The following is a 17,048-nucleotide window of genomic DNA, read 5'->3' on the forward strand; positions in this document are numbered from 1 at the left end:
GGTACAAATTCACTTAAAATCATCCCACAATCAACATTTGAATGGTATTTTGCTTGTGTGATCAACCAATTTCAAATTATCAATTTTCCCTCCAAAATGCACATGTATGGACAAGTGATCATGTGAACTTCTTCCATGCAAGGCAATGATTCATTTGGAAAGCCTTGGTCACAAGGAGCATTTTGCAAAAAGAGTGGACCAATTTGGAGTTTTGAATCAAAAGTTATGTCACTTTGAACTTCCATGCACACCTTGTGATGATTTGGCCATAACTTCTCACCCAATCATCATATGAACATGAAATAGGACTTTTTGAAAATAGGAGAGAAAGATCTTCAACTTTCATGTTCACCAAAAATCCATTTGAAGCTTCTTTGATGTTGAAAAGTCAAGTTGAATGTGGACTAAAAACTTGCCATTTTTGGAAACTTTCAATTACAGGTCATTTTCCATTTTTGGAAACTTTTGCCATGACTTCAAAATCTTCAAGATAGATATTTGAAATGAAAAATAGACTTCATTTGAACATGAATGAGGTGTCTCAACTCATCTCCCCATCCTCAAAGTCCTTAGTTGACTGCACATTTGACTGATTTGGTTCTCAGATGACCATGAAATGCCCTGATCAACTTGAGCCTCGACCACTTGAGGAAATGGCTCAGAAATGAAACCTTAGCTCATGCAAGCCCAATATAATGATCATGTGATCCTCTTCTTCAGTAAATACCTTATTTCTTTGAGAAGCCCTGGTTGAAAGAATGTCATTGATTAGGGTTGACTAGAGGTCAAAACCCTAATCCAAAGGAATTTGAGAATGAACAATGAAGCGCTTGAAGATGATAGAACCATGATGATGGTAATATATCCTTGCAAACAAGATAATGCTCAAGACCTTTGAAGGATCAGGAAACCCTAATTGAAGCCCATGCCCTCATATGGTTGATCATCAATTCATAAAAACCCTCAGGCTTGAATCATGTAACTTCTCCATCTTTGAAAAGACTTTGGAGGATGACTTTCTTATTTTCATATGATATGCAAAATGCAATTCCTAATATCCTAAAATATGGAATGCAATGTGTCAAACTAGTCCCAAGCAAAGGAGGGCAAATTTTGAGGTGTTACAGCTGCCCCTATTCAATCCACTGTGAACCTGTCGATATGAACAACCTCAGCTTTCAGATGATCAGGGTGAAGAGTGATTGAATACAAAGAACAGACGAATAATTTGCGCTCCACTGGGAATTAAGTAACAATGCCTGTCAAAATCGGCAAAGAAGTGATCTTAAAAGAAGAATCCGTCTGGTACGGTGAAAGTCGGCCTGAATACCGAAAAAGAATGTTAACCAAAATAAATGGCAACACAAGAATAACCATGGCCTGAATGCCGCTCATCAGTCTGAATACTGGAAATGACTTCGATCTGAGCATCGGAAGATGTGAGATGATTAATATTGGTCTGAACACCGAGAGATGGGTCTGAATGCCATAGGTTGTATCGACCTGAATGTCGGAACACCTCTTCGATCTGAACATCGGAAAACTTGGCCTGAATGCCACAAGTGCTTCAATCTGAATGTCGGAAACTTCTTCGATCTGAACATCGGAAAACTAGCCTGAATGCCACAAGTGCTTCGACCTGAATGTCGGAAACTTCTTCGATTTGAACATCGGAAAACTGGCTTGAATGCCACATCCACTGGGGATTATTATTATTTTTTTGCTTTTCTTGAACCCCACAACTTTCTGATTTTTTTCTTTTCTTGAACCCCAATACTTCTTTGATTTATTCGGAAAAACTGGCTGAATACCAAGAGCAAACGAACAATTTGCGCTCAGCTGGGTTTTTTTTTTTTTTTTGAACCCCAAAACTTTCTTTCGCGCGTATAATCCCTGATCACCGCATTTGAACCCCAACAACCTCATGTCACTCTTGCTGCCAAACAATGAACCCCGCTCTCCATTTGAACCCCGGTCGCCTGACGATAGCTCTTGATCGTCATTGTGAACCCCATTCTCAAGAAAACACCCTGTGACTCCTTTTCTCCATTTGAACCCCGTTCTCCAGAAAATGCCCAGCACTTCCTTTTATCCATTTGAACCTCGTTCTCCAGAAAATGCCCAGCACTTCCTTTTCTCCATTTGAACCTCGTTCTCCAGAAAATGCCCAGCACTTCCTTTTCTTCATTTGAACCCCGTTCTCCAGAAAATGCCCAGCACTTCCTTTTCTCCATTTGAAGCTCGTTCTCCAGAAAATGCCCAGCACTTTCTTTTCTCCATTTGAACCTCGTTCTCCAGAAAATGCCCAGCACTTCCTTTTCTTCATTTGAACCCCGTTCTCCAGAAAATGCCTAGCACTTCCTTTTCTCCATTTGAACCTCGTTCTCCAGAAAATACCCAGCACTTCCTTTTCTCCATTTGAACCTCGTTCTCCAGAAAATGCCCAGCACTTCCTTTTCTCCATTTGAACCTCGTTCTTCACGCTGATCGCGTAACGTTCTCCGATCTTCATTTTCATCTCCGCCCGACGGAATTTCCTCCTCCAATATCGCGCTACTGGGGAATATTGTTGATCCAACGTCCCGATGCTAAACTCCTCAGAGTAACATCCTCCAACTTCCATCTCCGCACGACGGAAACTCTTCCTTCAATATCACACTACTCGGGAATACTGTCGATTCAGAATCACGATGCCGAACTCCTCAGAGTAACATCTTCCAACTTCCATCTCCGCACGAAGGAATTTTCCTCCAATATCGCACTACTGGGGAATACTGTCGATTCAGAATCACGATGCCGAACTCCTCAGAGTAACATCCTCACCAACTAGCTAAACCAATTCTCAAACGGTAACCACGGCTTGAGACTAGCTTATGCTTGCAATGCTGATGCATGATTTTTTACAGCGTAATGCTCCATAACCATGGGAATGCTACGCAATGAGTTATGCAATATGCTATGCTTTTCTAAATGATGAATGCATAAAAAGTATCCCCCTCAGGGGACAACACGAGCAACTCTGCTGAGGAACTCGATATCTCTCCAATCTCCAACCCTGCTTGGGATAACACTGCTGCTGGGGAAATAGCCCTTACTAAGGATGACCTCCACTGAATCCGATCCGCTTGGGGACTTCACTGGGGAAAACGGCTACCAACGCACACCTCCGCTGGGGAAACAACAACCTCCAGACCTGCCGGGGAAATAACAATCTCAACCCTACTAGGAGAAACAACAACCTTCAGGCCTGACTACCGAAGAAATACCGATCTCGAACCTGCTGGGGAGGAACAACAACCTTCAGGCCTAACTGCCGAAGAAATACCGATCTCGAACCTGCTGGGTAGGAAGAGCAACCTTCAGGCCTGGCTGCCTAAGAAATACCGATCTCGAACCTGCTGGGTAGGAACAACAACCTTCAGGCCTGGCTACCTAAGAAATACCGATCTCGAACCTGCTGGGGAGATACGGCATATTTGACACGGAACGCCCGTCGACTCATTGAGTAATGGCATTCACCATCCAACCACAGTGTCAACTTTCCAATTTTACAGACTTTGAAGAGTCTTCTTGATTAACCCTCCAGGATCGTAGCCATTCTTTCGCCGTCTTTACACTATTCCTCAACTCCTTGTCCCTGATCGGACTCGAAGGATTCTTTTGTCAACAACGCTTCACGTCACAACCTGCAAGTGAGTGAAAATATCTAACATCACCTGCAAAAGAGATCGTTAGATAAAACTGTGCCGCAGGCGTGCCAAAATTTCAACACCCAGGTCACTCTACCTTCCGAATAAGATTTCAGGTTTTCAATCTTATAAACATGCATTGGAAGGAACCCATATGTCTTAAAATGCAAAGATTCTTATCAAAATAAACAGATGTTTTTGCAATCAAAGCGGTAATGAAAACAAAAACAAAATTATTTGACTGAATATGCATTTTATTGATTGAAAAGGTGGCTCGTAACTGAGTAATACACAGGAAGCAATCCCTGAAAAGAGGTGATTGCGCACAAAAGGAAAATCTATCCTAATGGCAACGTGAACCCGTGATCTCATCGAGTTCCAACTCGGTTACACCCCATATGTCCTCAAGACTCTCCGCGCTTTCGGCCTTCTGAACAAGATGCTTCCGGCCGATCTCTGCCGGGGATTATCCATGTGTCATATCCACAGTATAAACGATCGTGCTAGACGCAGTTGTTCGTTTCATTCCCTCTTTTGCCTGGACCACCCTTTCGGGTTTTCAGTCCACCGGGATACTCTTTTTTGCCCAAGCCGCCCTTGTGGGGTTTTCGACTTGCCGGGTGTACAGTTTTTTCTTTTTATCCCTAATTTTTGCCCGAACCTTTTTCATTTTTTCTTGGTTCGCCGGGATGCCCATTTTTTGCCTGGACTATTTTATTCTTTTCGTCCAGCGGGTCTCTTATACGAAGTATTTTTTAACTGCGTCTGCATTCACAGGGGATGGAAAATCCTCGCCGTCCATGGTCGTCAACAACAAGGCTCCGCCTGAGAAAACCTTCTTGATCACGAATGGACCTTCATAATTGGGTGTCCACTTGCCCCGACGATCGTTTTGAGGAGGAAGGATCTTTTTCAACACCATATCTCCCACATGATACACACGAGGTCGTACCTTTCGGTCAAAAGCACGCTTCCTTCGCTACTGGTACAACTGCCCATGACAAATGGCTGCCAACCTCTTTTCCTCAATCAGGCTCGACTCTTCATACCGAGTCCTTACCCATTCAGCTTCTTCCAATTTCACATCCATCAGGACTCTTAATGACGGAATCTGGACCTCAACCGGTAGCACGGCTTCCATCCCGTACACAAGCGAGAAAAGCGTTGCCCCAGTAGACGTACGCACCGAGGTTCGATGCCCAAAATACAAGCTTCGTATTTAGCCACATTGTTGGTGCATTCAAACATTAGCCGGGAAACAAAAGGAATGTGGGATCCCTTCGGCGTAACCAAAACAGCACCAACTCCACTATCATTCGCATTAGCGGCCCCATCAAACATCATAATCCATTCGGATTCAGGGTCAGGCCCCTCCTCCGGGATCGGTTCCTCACAATCTTTCGATTTGCGAAACATGATGTCCTCATCAGGGAATTCAAACTTCATTGGTTGATAAACCTCAATGGGTTGCTGGGCGAGGTAATCAGACAATACACTCCCCTTTATTGCTCTCTGAGAAGTGTACTGGATATCATATTCAGTCAAAATCATTTGCCATCTCGCAACCCGTCCGGTCAATGCTGGCTTCTCAAATATATACTTGATCGGATCCATCTTGGAAATCAACAAAGTGGTATGAACCAGCATATACTGTCTCAGTCGGCGAGCAGCCCATGCCAAAGCACAACAAGTTTTCTCGAGCAGTGAATATCTTGTTTCACAGTCGGTAAACTTTTTGCTAAGGTAATAAATTGCATGCTCTTTTCGACCAGACTCGTCATGCTGCCCCAGTACACACCCCATAGACCCCTCGAGGACTGTCAAGTACAGAATTAACGGTCGTCCCTCCACAGGAGGCATCAGAATCGGAGGCTCCTGCAAATATTCTTTTATTTTTTCAAATGCCACTTGGCAATCATTATTCCACCTGACCGTTTGATCTTTTCTCAACAACTTGAATATGGGTTCACACGTGGCTGTTAGATGAGATATGAACCGTGAAATGTAGTTCAATCTACCTAAGAAACCACGAACCTCTTTCTCTGTTCTCGGTTCAGGCATTTCTTGTATCGCTTTTACTTTAGCAGGATCAACCTCGATTCCTCTTTCACTCACAATAAACCCCAGCAACTTACCGGACCGCACTCCAAAAGTGCACTTATTCGGATTCAACCTCAATCTGAATTGTCTCAACCGGTCAAACAACTTGGCCAAATCCGCCAAATGCCCCTCTTCTGTTTGGGACTTTGCTATCATGTCATTAACATAACATTCGATTTCATGATGAATCATATCATGAAACAAAGTCACCATAGCTCTTTGATACGTGGCACCGGCATTCTTGAGACCGAATGGCATCACCTTATAACAAAAAGTGCCCCACAGTGTGATGAATGTTGTTTTCTCCATATCATCTGGCGGCATTTTAATTTGATTATAGCCAGAAAAGCCATCCATGAAGGAAAACACCGAGAATTGAGTTGTATTATCTACCAACACATCGATGTGAGGTAATGGGAAATCATCTTTCGGACTAGCTCTGTTCAAATCCCGGTAGTCCACACACATCCTTACCTTTCCATCCTTTTTCGGCACCGGCACAATGTTCGCGACCCAAGGCGGATAATTAGTGACAGCTAGGAAACCAGCATCCAACTGCTCTTGTACTTCCTCTTTAATTTTCATGGCCATCTCGGGTCGAGTTCTGCGCAATTTATCTTCACTGGAGGATAGTCTTCTCTCAATGGCAACCTGTGTACAACGATATCGGTATCCAACCCTGGCATATCCTGATCGGACCAAGCGAAGATATCAACATACTCTTTCAACAAGGCTACCATTCTGCTCTTGACATTCACCTCCAAAGCAGCCCCAACCTTTACTTCCTTTCTGACCTCTTCGGTACCCAGATTCACAATTTCGACTTGCTCCTCGTGCGGCTGAATCACCTTCTCCTCTTGTTTCAACAACCTGGCTAATTCTTCCGGCAGTTCACAATCTTCTTCCCTTCTTCTTCGGCATGATAGATCGGATTGTCGAAGTCATATGAGGGTGTAACAGGATTGTTATCAATGAGATCCGGAGAATGATCGCATCTGCATGAATGTTGATTCATGCATTGCTTTAGAGTCGGGATGAGACAAATTGAAAAGGAAGAAAAATGAAAACAAACATTGCCATTTTTTATTTTTAAACTGCAAAAATAAATGAAAAACAGGGAACACCGCTTTTAATGCGAAAAACATCCTTTTATTAATGATGCAAATAATGCAAAATGAAACACATGAGGTGGCCCTTATAATGAACCATTACGTTTCGGGCAAAACGTATGGCTTTCATGCAAACAGAATTGAAAAACAGAAATATTACTCTTCACGCAGAGTGACAGTGATGATCTTTTCGGCCATCCAGTTCTGGACCTCCATCCCTGGTACGCACGGTTTTATCTACGAGTCAAGATCACAGTCACTATCAGTCTCTTCACCCACATCCAGTGGGGTCTTCAACTGATCCACATCCGTCACCCATATTTTACCTTTATCCTCAGAAATCACACCCTCCATCATCTGATCATGCGCCGACATGGGATTAGCATTAACATTCGGCAACAGTGTAAAATTGATGGCCTTGGAATCCACCAAGTCTTGGACAGCATGCTTAAAAGCTTTACAACCCTCAACATTATGCCCGGGAGCACCAGAATGGAACTCACACTTGACGTTCTCATCATAACTTACAGGCCTCTGGTCTGGTCTCAACGGAGCTAACATCCTCAACTGTACCATCCCGAGATCCTTCAACTTCTTCAACAGAAGAGCATGGGTCATGGGTGGCTTATCAAACTAACGATCTGCCATCCTTCCTCTCACTTGGTACCCAGCTCTCTGTGTTCTCTGTTGAGGTGACTGCTGTTGCTGTTGTATAGATTGATCACCAGCAAGAATTGTTACTGCAGTAGTATGTTGGTAGTAACGATCCCTACCATGTCCTCTTTGGGCATACACAGCATTCGTGTCACCCTCCTTCTTACGCTGACCGTTCCCAAATGGCTTCTTTACTCCAGACGACAGGGCATTTCCCTGTATTTTCCCCATTCTCAGCCAGCTTTCAATCCTCTCCACCTTCTCGGCGATCGCTTTCTGCCCCAAGGCGAACCCTTGCATGACGTTGATCAACTCACTCACCTTCTCTTTCAGCTCGAGAATGTCAGTGTTGGATGGCTCCATCAGTTTGGATTTGTTGCGTCTGGTAGAGTATTTGTGCGGATGAGCTACGTGCAAAGGAATGATTCGGCGTGCGCGAGCAATGATTCCTGAGTCAATCAAACATGTTAGAAACTGACACCTGCAAAACAGAAGACAGGTTATTATGACTCACGCATGAATGCAATGTCTATCCGTATGAGGAACATTCTGTCCTTTGATTCTGGCTTCATCGAGACAGATAATAATTTTACAATAACATTCTGACATCGGGATGTCTCTCAACCAGACTCTCAATCGAGAATGTATCCTGAGTATGGATAGACATGAATTAGATGCGAATGAATGCAAAATGGGAATGATGCAGATGCATGTATGCAAGTCACAGTGCAATCCTCCAAGTCATCTGAACATCAACTGTACTGGATTCCGGTCTCAGAATTGATCACAACCATCTGAAGGACCGAGTATCCACAAATTCAATTCGGGAATTCCGAAATAAACAGAACCTGAGGATATATCACCATCATCACAGGAAATCCACTGAACGGATAACAACAAGATCCTCTGAACAAGTAACTCCAAATCCAACCCGGGGATCCGAAATAAACGGAACCCGCCGATAAATACCACAGACAGAACTCCGGCATGTCAGAAATAAATATCCATAAATCCGACTAAACCAAAGTCACCATCACAGAATCACCGACAGAGCTACATCTGTAGGAATCAAACCCTCCCCTCACAGGTGAATTCTATAAGGTCATCCTAAGGCGGATAATGGTCTCGACAATCGGACAAGATACTCAACGGGTTTGCCCTTTCGGGTGTGCCGTTGCAGCTCTCATAAGATCATCTAAACCAAATATCTGGGAAAGAAAGGCCACCGAAGTCAACAGCTCAGAAGAGGTAACCCAACCAAAGTGGACTACTCCTCCCGGAAGAGCTCTCTCAGAAGAATCTCGTCCGACTGTGGTATGTCATGTCTCAACATCATGTTAATACCACATGTGCAGAGACATGAGACCACGCTAATCCTAGGTGTATACTCGGGCCTGGGTTTTAGCCCCACTCATAACACCCACCCCAAATCATAGGAATCACACCTGTCCAGAATCCAGCACAGTGATAATATGATGCATGCAAACATATATGCAAATATAATCAATCACCATATAATAATCATAAATGCAATAAATAAAGCAGTAAAAGCAACCCAAACTACCCTAGAGAGCGCTAGGACTGACTCGCTTAGGGAAGATGGACCAGCAAGAGGTCAACTTCAGAGTCCCCATCAGAGTCGCCAGCTGTCGCAACGCGAAAAACAACCGGCGGGAAAAAAACAGTTTATAGAGCCGCCATTGACGCTATTCATCCTATGACGGAAAGGAAGCGCAGGACTAACCTAAGAAAGGGAACGAAACGGTCTTACGACCAGAGATTGCAAGGTACGGGAGTCGGTTACGCAAGGGGAAGGTATTAGCACCCCTCACGTCCGCCGTACTCGACGGGATCCACGCTCAAAAGAATAGGAAAAGGTTGTTGATAAACTGCTCAAAGAAATGCACACACTGGAATAATAAAACAGGTGAAAGAAGACGGAATAAGTGGACTCGGCAGGATGTCGCATCCTGGTCCTACGTAGTTTGTCAGAAACAAACATCAGAGTCAACGTAGTTCGGAGAAATGGGAAACATGCTCGCTAGGACCTCGCATCCTATGCCTACGTATCTTCTCTATCCAGAGTAAGAATCAGAGCACTCGTAGCTCGGCTAACGCACGCCGAAACAAAACACCGAAAAGAGACGCTGAGACGTCAAAAGAAACACAATAGGAAACAGAATACCAATACATGGACTTATATCCGACTCCTGACAAATAGCACACGCTAACCAGCGAACACCAAAGAAAAAGGTTATCAGATTGACAAACTAAAAGGGACTCTGGAACTCGAGCCTAATAGTTGTCACACAAACACAAAGAGACGTTGAGACGTCAAAAGAAACAAAAAGCTTGGACACACACAAAAAAACAAAAGGGTGCCCGGAGAGATCTTGCTCGATCTCCTGCCTACGTATCTCATCTGGTATGAGAATCAGGGCGACGTAGTTCCCCTGAACAGGGGTACAACTCTCTCCTAACCAGAGACCAGGGAAGCAAACAAACTAATAGGGAGACTAAAACTCGAGCCTAAAAGTTGTCATGCAATCAGTAATCTCTAAGTTGAAGTCTCTAATCAGAACCTAACTCACACAGGAAGCAAGTCAGCCTAAACAACAAATAAACATCAACACAAGTGAACAAGCATCACACTCTATATACAAACAAGAGGCTCAAAAAAATGGTTGGGCTTTAGTCAAGAGGGGTCATATCAACCTTGACAAACAAGCCAAAACTGTAGGGGTATGCTGAAGCTCTTAACCACTAACATTGAGAGTTAGGGTGAAGCTGATCAAAGATGGTAATGAGGATGAGACCTCATGCTCTTAACCCTGGCCTGGGTGAGCTTGAATCAAAGAAAGCATGGGGATCTAGAAAGGGGGACCCTATTCCACTTGACTGACTCTATACACAGATCTTAGGTACTTGTTCAAGAGCATCAGCATGTAGTGCGAGCATAATGAACGACTCACTGAATAATAGGGGATTGATTGCTAATCCCTTCTATCTGTCAATTGCCTCTTCACTTAGGAGGACTTATCAAGTAACATGCCTCATTTAGAGGTCTTTGGCACAAACGTAAACAATCACAATCAGAGCCTCATAAGGAGGACTTCAGCCAAATGCCTGCCAAAAAGGTGACAGGACTTCCAGACTACATGGAGTAAGAAGGCTAAACTACCTCAATGGTGTATCAACCACACTCCAAAGCTTAAGCAAAAGCTAGCTAGCAACTAATGTACCTGTACAAAAGCCAAACAGTTAATATCTCAATCAGAAAACCAACAGACAGACAGTGGAACCATTCAACAATTTTACACAATACAAGGCACAAAGGCAAGCACTCAAATGAGTTCATCACATCAATTGACCTACAAAACAATCAAAGGTTAGAATTCATATCATTTCCATTTCACAAAGTGAGACCAACCCCATCATCAAGGCTAATGTCCAAACCTGAAACACAAAGCACAATTAGTTCATGTACAAAACACTAGTACAAAGACTAGGTTCAAAACCAAACCAAATGACCAAAACAGAATTCAATCTTTTGCACAAAGCACATTTAAACAATCAACAAGATGTCCCCAAAAGGACCAAGATCAATTCACAAGGCAAGTAACTCAAATGATCCATGTCATGCAAAGGCAAACAATATGCACAAAGTTAGACATCCAAATTAGAAAATCCAAATCAAAACAGAAACACATCCAATGGTCTTGAAGTTTTTTATGTGAATTCCACATGTTATGAGCAGACAATGTGCAAAAAATTAGATCCACAAGAGCTCAAATGATAGGTAAACAGAAATGCACAAATGCTACATCCAAAATGTGACACAAATTGTCACACTACATCATCATGTGTCCAAAACAGTGATAGCATATGATAAAAATCTCAAACCAAAGCTCAAAAATCATATCACATGTGAGGATCAAGCACACCAAATTTTAGATCAATTGGATAAAAGATGAGCATTTCACAAAGCATTTATCATGACATATCAATTTGACACCATGTTCAATCAAAAAACCACAAAGTAAAAATACAGAAACAAACAATTCATGAAATAAATCCTATAGAAAACTAGAGATCAAAACAAGAATATGAAAAAAAATTGGGATCAATTTGGACATTTCTACTATTTTTAATGATTTTTTGAAGTTGAATGAAATAAATGGAATAAAATGAAATAATGGAAAATGGAATTCAAATAATATTCAGAAAGATGCATGAAGCCAGGTTCGAACACGCGCATGGCAGGTCAAATGATAATGCAACAATTAAATTCAGAAACAATGCACATGCCAGGATCGAACACGCGCGCTGAAGATCCAAATGCGCTCAATGAAACGCAGTGTTTCATTAAATGAGGTGGCAGCCTCATCAGCGTGGTCAAACACGCGTGGATTAGTCAGAATGAAGCACGACCAATGGAATAGACACATACGTGCTCACGTGGAAACACATGTGGACCAAAACCCTAACAAAATTGCAGACGGCGGAGCAACCGTCTTCTCCGGCCGTCTGCGGTGGAGCTTCAAGAATTTTTTTCCAGAAATGGATAAAATATATATGGTTGGAAAGGTCTTCTCACCAGGATCACGAATATCATGTTCACTTAGCCTAAAACCTCATGAATCGAACGGATCGAAGCAAAACATATTGGATCTCAAAACTTTAATCTCATCATACATGATCATCTCTAAGCCAAATTCAAATCTAAACCTATCAGCATGTTCAGCATCAAGAGATCTACATATCTATGGCAAGAAAATGGCAAAATGTGATGATCGAAATTTCACTTACTTGAGATGGCAGTGGTTGAAATCGTGTCTTCAAGCTTCCACAAGCTCCAGAACTTCTTCAATAATCCTCTAATGAAGCTTTGTGCAAGAATTAACACTTGAAATCCCTTGGATCTAGCTCAAAATCAAGTTTCCATTTCCATGTTCAAGCTCTTGATGTGCACGAATCTGGATAGAATTCTTCAAACCAGAGGTGAATTCCTACTCAATGATGCACGATAAACAAGATTATGTAAGAATTTTGTGGAATTGTATGAAGAAATTTGAAAATCGAAGAGAGAGAATTTTTGGAGGGAATGTGAAATTTGAGATCTGAATTTGTTCTCTCTTGAAAAACAGTTATGATTTAGCTTATATACCCCTCACTAATCACACTGAAATTGGAATTAGGCATTGGTTAATCTTGATTAGAGAGAAATAAGGTGAATTGCAAAAAATGCAAGTGTGCTTAGCATGTACATGCTGCACGTGAACAGTGCCATGCTGAGGTACAAATTCACTTAAAATCATCCCACAATCAACATTTGAATGGTATTTTGCTTGTGTGATCAACCAATTTCAAATTATCAATTTTCCCTCCAAAATGCACATGTATGGACAAGTGATCATGTGAACTTCTTCCATGCAAGGCAATGATTCATTTGGAAAGCCTTGGTCACAAGGAGCATTTTGCAAAAAGAGTGGACCAATTTGGAGTTTTGAATCAAAAGTTATGTCACTTTGAACTTCCATGCACATCTTGTGATCATTTGGCCATAACTTCTCACCCAATCATCATGTGGACATGAAATAGGACTTTTTGTAAAGAGGAGCGAAATATCTTCAACTTTCATGTTCACCAAAAATCCATTTGAAGCTTATTTGATGTTGAAAAGTCAAGTTGAATGTGGACCAAAAACTTGCCATTTTTGGAAACTTTCAATTACAGGTCATTTTCCATTTTTGGAAAGTTTTGCCATGACTTCAAAATCTTCAAGATAGGTGTTTGAAATGACAAATAGACTTCATTTGAACATGAATGAGGTGTCTCAACTCATCTCCCCATCCTCAAAGTCCTCAGTTGACTGCGCAGTTGACTGATTTGGTTCTCAGATGACCATGAAATGCCCTGATCAGCTTGAGCCTCAACCACTTGGGGAAATGGCTCAGAAATGAAACCTTAGCTCATGCAAGCCTAATATAATGATCATGTGATCCTCTTCTTCAGCAAATACCTTATTTCTTTGAGAAGCCCTGGTTGAAAGAATGTCATTGATTAGGGTTGACCAGAGGTCAAAACCCTAATCCAAAGGAACTTGAGAATGAACAATGAAGCCCTTGAAGATGATAGAACCACGATGATGGTAATATATCCTTGCAAACAAGATAATTCTCAAGACTTTTGAAGGATTAGGAAACCCTAATTGAAGCCCATGCCCTCAGATGGTTGATCATCAATTCATAAAAACCCTCAGGCTTGAATCATGTAACTTCTCCATCTTTGAAAAGACTTTGGAGGATGACTTTCTTATTTTCATATGATATGCAAAATGCAATGCCTAATGTCCTAAAATATGGAATGCAATGTGTCAAACTAGTCCCAAGCAGAGGAGGGCAAATTTTGAGGTGTTACATTTAGTTTTCATTTTTTCCCACTCATAAGCACATACCATCACTCATGCAAATGCACATCACCGGATCCTATTGATAACGATTCTGTTATGGCTCACTTCGACTTTGAAAATCCAATCTTTCAAGCTGAAGAAGAGGGTGATGAAGACTGTGAACTCTCGGAAGAACTTACCAGGTTATTAAAACAGGAGGAAAGGGTCATTCAACCGCATCAAGAGTCTGTTGAAGTGATTAATCTCGGCACCGAGGACGCCAAGAGAGAAATCAAGATAAGGGCTGCTTTGGAAGATAATGTGAAGAAGGGGTTGATTGAATTGCTGCAAGAGTATGTTGACATCTTCGCTTGGTCTTATCAGGACATGCCAGGGCTTGACACAGATATTGTGGTGCACCGTTTGCCTCTCAAAGAAGGTTGTCCTCCGGTCAAGCAGAAGCTCAGAAGAACAAGACCAGAGATGGCTATCAAGATAAAGGAAGAAGTGCAAAAACAGTTGGATGCAGGGTTTCTAGCAGTCACAAATTATCCGCCATGGGTTGCAAATATTGTTCCAGTGCCTAAGAAGGATGGAAAGATATGGATGTGTGTTGACTACCGGGATCTGAACAGAGCTAGTCCTAAAGATGATTTCCCATTACCTCACATCGACGTTTTGATGGATAACATAGCTCAGTTCTCGGTATTCTCCTTCATGGATGGCTTTTCTGGCTATAATCAAATTAAGATGGCACCAGAAGACATGGAGAAGACAACACTCATAACCCCATGGGGCACCTTCTGCTACAAGGTGATGCCGTTTGGTCTGAAAAATGCTGGGGCAACATATCAACGAGCGATGGTGACTCTTTTCCATGATATGATTCATCATGAAATCGAGGTTTATGTTGATGATATGATTGCCAAATCCCAGACAGAAGAAGAACATTTGGTGAATCTGCAGAAACTATTTGAGCGTTTGAGGAAATTCAAGCTGAGGCTTAATCCGAACAAGTGTACTTTTGGGGTGAGATCTGGAAAAGTACTGGGTTTTATTGTTAGTGAAAAAGAGATTGAGGTGGATCTGGCCAAAGTGAAAGCGATATAGGAAATGCCTGAGCCAAGAACAGAGAAACAAGTTTGTGGTTTCTTAGGGAGGTTGAACTACATTGCAAGGTTCATCTCTCACCTAACAGCCACGTGCGAGCCAATATTCAAATTGCTGAGAAAAGATCAGGCTATCAGGTGGAATGATGATTGCCAAAGGGCTTTCGAGAAGATAAAAGAGTATTTGCAGAATCCTCCTATCCTTATGCCTCCGGTCCCAGGGAGACCGCTGATTATGTATTTGACAGTACTTGACAATTCCATGGGTTGTGTTCTCGGTCAACACGACGAGACAGGTAGGAAAGAGCATGCCATCTACTACCTGAGTAAGAAATTCACAGATTGCGAGTCGAGATACTCGATGCTTGAAAAGACATGTTGTACACTTGCATGGGTTGCTAAGCGTTTGAGACAATACATGTTGTCTCACACAACCTTACTGATCTCCAAGATGGATCCAGTCAAATACATATTTGAGAATCCAGCTCTCACCGGAAGGGTTGCTCATTGGCAAATGGTACTGACAGAGTACGATATCCAGTATACATCCCAGAAAGCCATCAAAGGGAGTATTCTATCAGACTATCTTGCTCAGCAGCCGATTGATGATTATAAGCCGATGAAGTTTGATTTTCCAGATGAAGACATCATGTTCCTCAAGATGAAAGACTGTGAAGAGCCAGTTGTTAAGGAGGGACCTGATCCAGACGAAAAGTGGACTTTGTTGTTTGATGGGGCTGTCAATGCCAGAGGAAGTGGAATTGGCGCTGTCATTACTACTTCGAAACGTGCCCACATGCCTTTCACCGCTCGTCTGACTTTTGAGTGCACAAATAATGAAGCTGAGTATGAAGCCTGTATCTTGGGTATTGAGCAAGCCATTGATTTGAGAATCAAGACTCTAGACATCTTCGAAGATTCAGCTCTAGTGATCAATCAAGTGAATGGTGATTGGAACACCCTCCAGCCCAATCTAGTCCCTTATAGAGATTACACGAGAAGACTATTGACTTTCTTCACAACAGTAAAGTTGTATCATATACCTCGTGATGAGAATCAGATGGTGGATGCTCTTGCCACTCTATCCTCCATGATCAACGTGATTCGGTGGAACCACGCTCCCAGGATCGATGTGATGCGCCTCGACAGGGCCGCGTATGTGTTTGCTACTGAACTGGTAGTTGACAACAAGCCCTGGTATCACGACATCAAATGTTTTCTAAAGAAGCAAGAGTACCCTGCAGGGGCATCCAACAATGATAAAAAGACTTTGAGAAGATTGGAAGGCAGTTTCTTCTTGAACAAAGATGATGTTTTATATAAGAGGAACTTCGACATGGTTTTGCTCAGATGCGTGGATATACACGAAGCAGACATGTTAATGCAGGAAGTTCATGAAGGCTCCTTCGGTACTCATGCCGGCGGACATGCAATGGCTAAGAAATTGTTGAGAGCGGGATATTACTGGATGACCATGGAATCTGATTGTTTCAAATATGCTCGGAAGTGTCATAAATGCCAGATTTATGCTGATAAGGTGCATGTGCCGCCGAATCCTTTGAATGTGATGTCTTCGCCGTGGCCTTTTGCTATGTGGGGCATCAATATGATTGGAAAGATTGAGCTGACTGCCTCCAATGGGCATCGCTTCATCCTTGTTGCCATCGACTATTTCACCAAGTGAGTCGAAGCAGCGTCGTTTGCGAATGTTACCAGACATGTGGTTGCCCGGTTCATCAAGAAAGAAATCATTTGTCGCTATGGGATTCCCGAAAGAATCATTACTCATAATGGTTCTAATCTCAATAACAAAATGATGAAAGAGTTGTGCCAGAACTTCAACATTCAACATCACAATTCTTCCCCTTATCGCCCTAAGATGAACAACACTGTTGAGGCAGCAAATAAGAACATAAAGAAGATTGTGCAGAAGATGGTCGTCACGTACAGAGATTGGCATGAGATGCTACCCTTCGCCTTGCATGGGTACCGTACT

The sequence above is a fragment of the Lathyrus oleraceus genome, chromosome 4 (genome assembly GCF_024323335.1).
Source record: "Lathyrus oleraceus cultivar Zhongwan6 chromosome 4, CAAS_Psat_ZW6_1.0, whole genome shotgun sequence".
NCBI classification, from domain to species: Eukaryota; Viridiplantae; Streptophyta; class Magnoliopsida; order Fabales; family Fabaceae; genus Lathyrus; species Lathyrus oleraceus.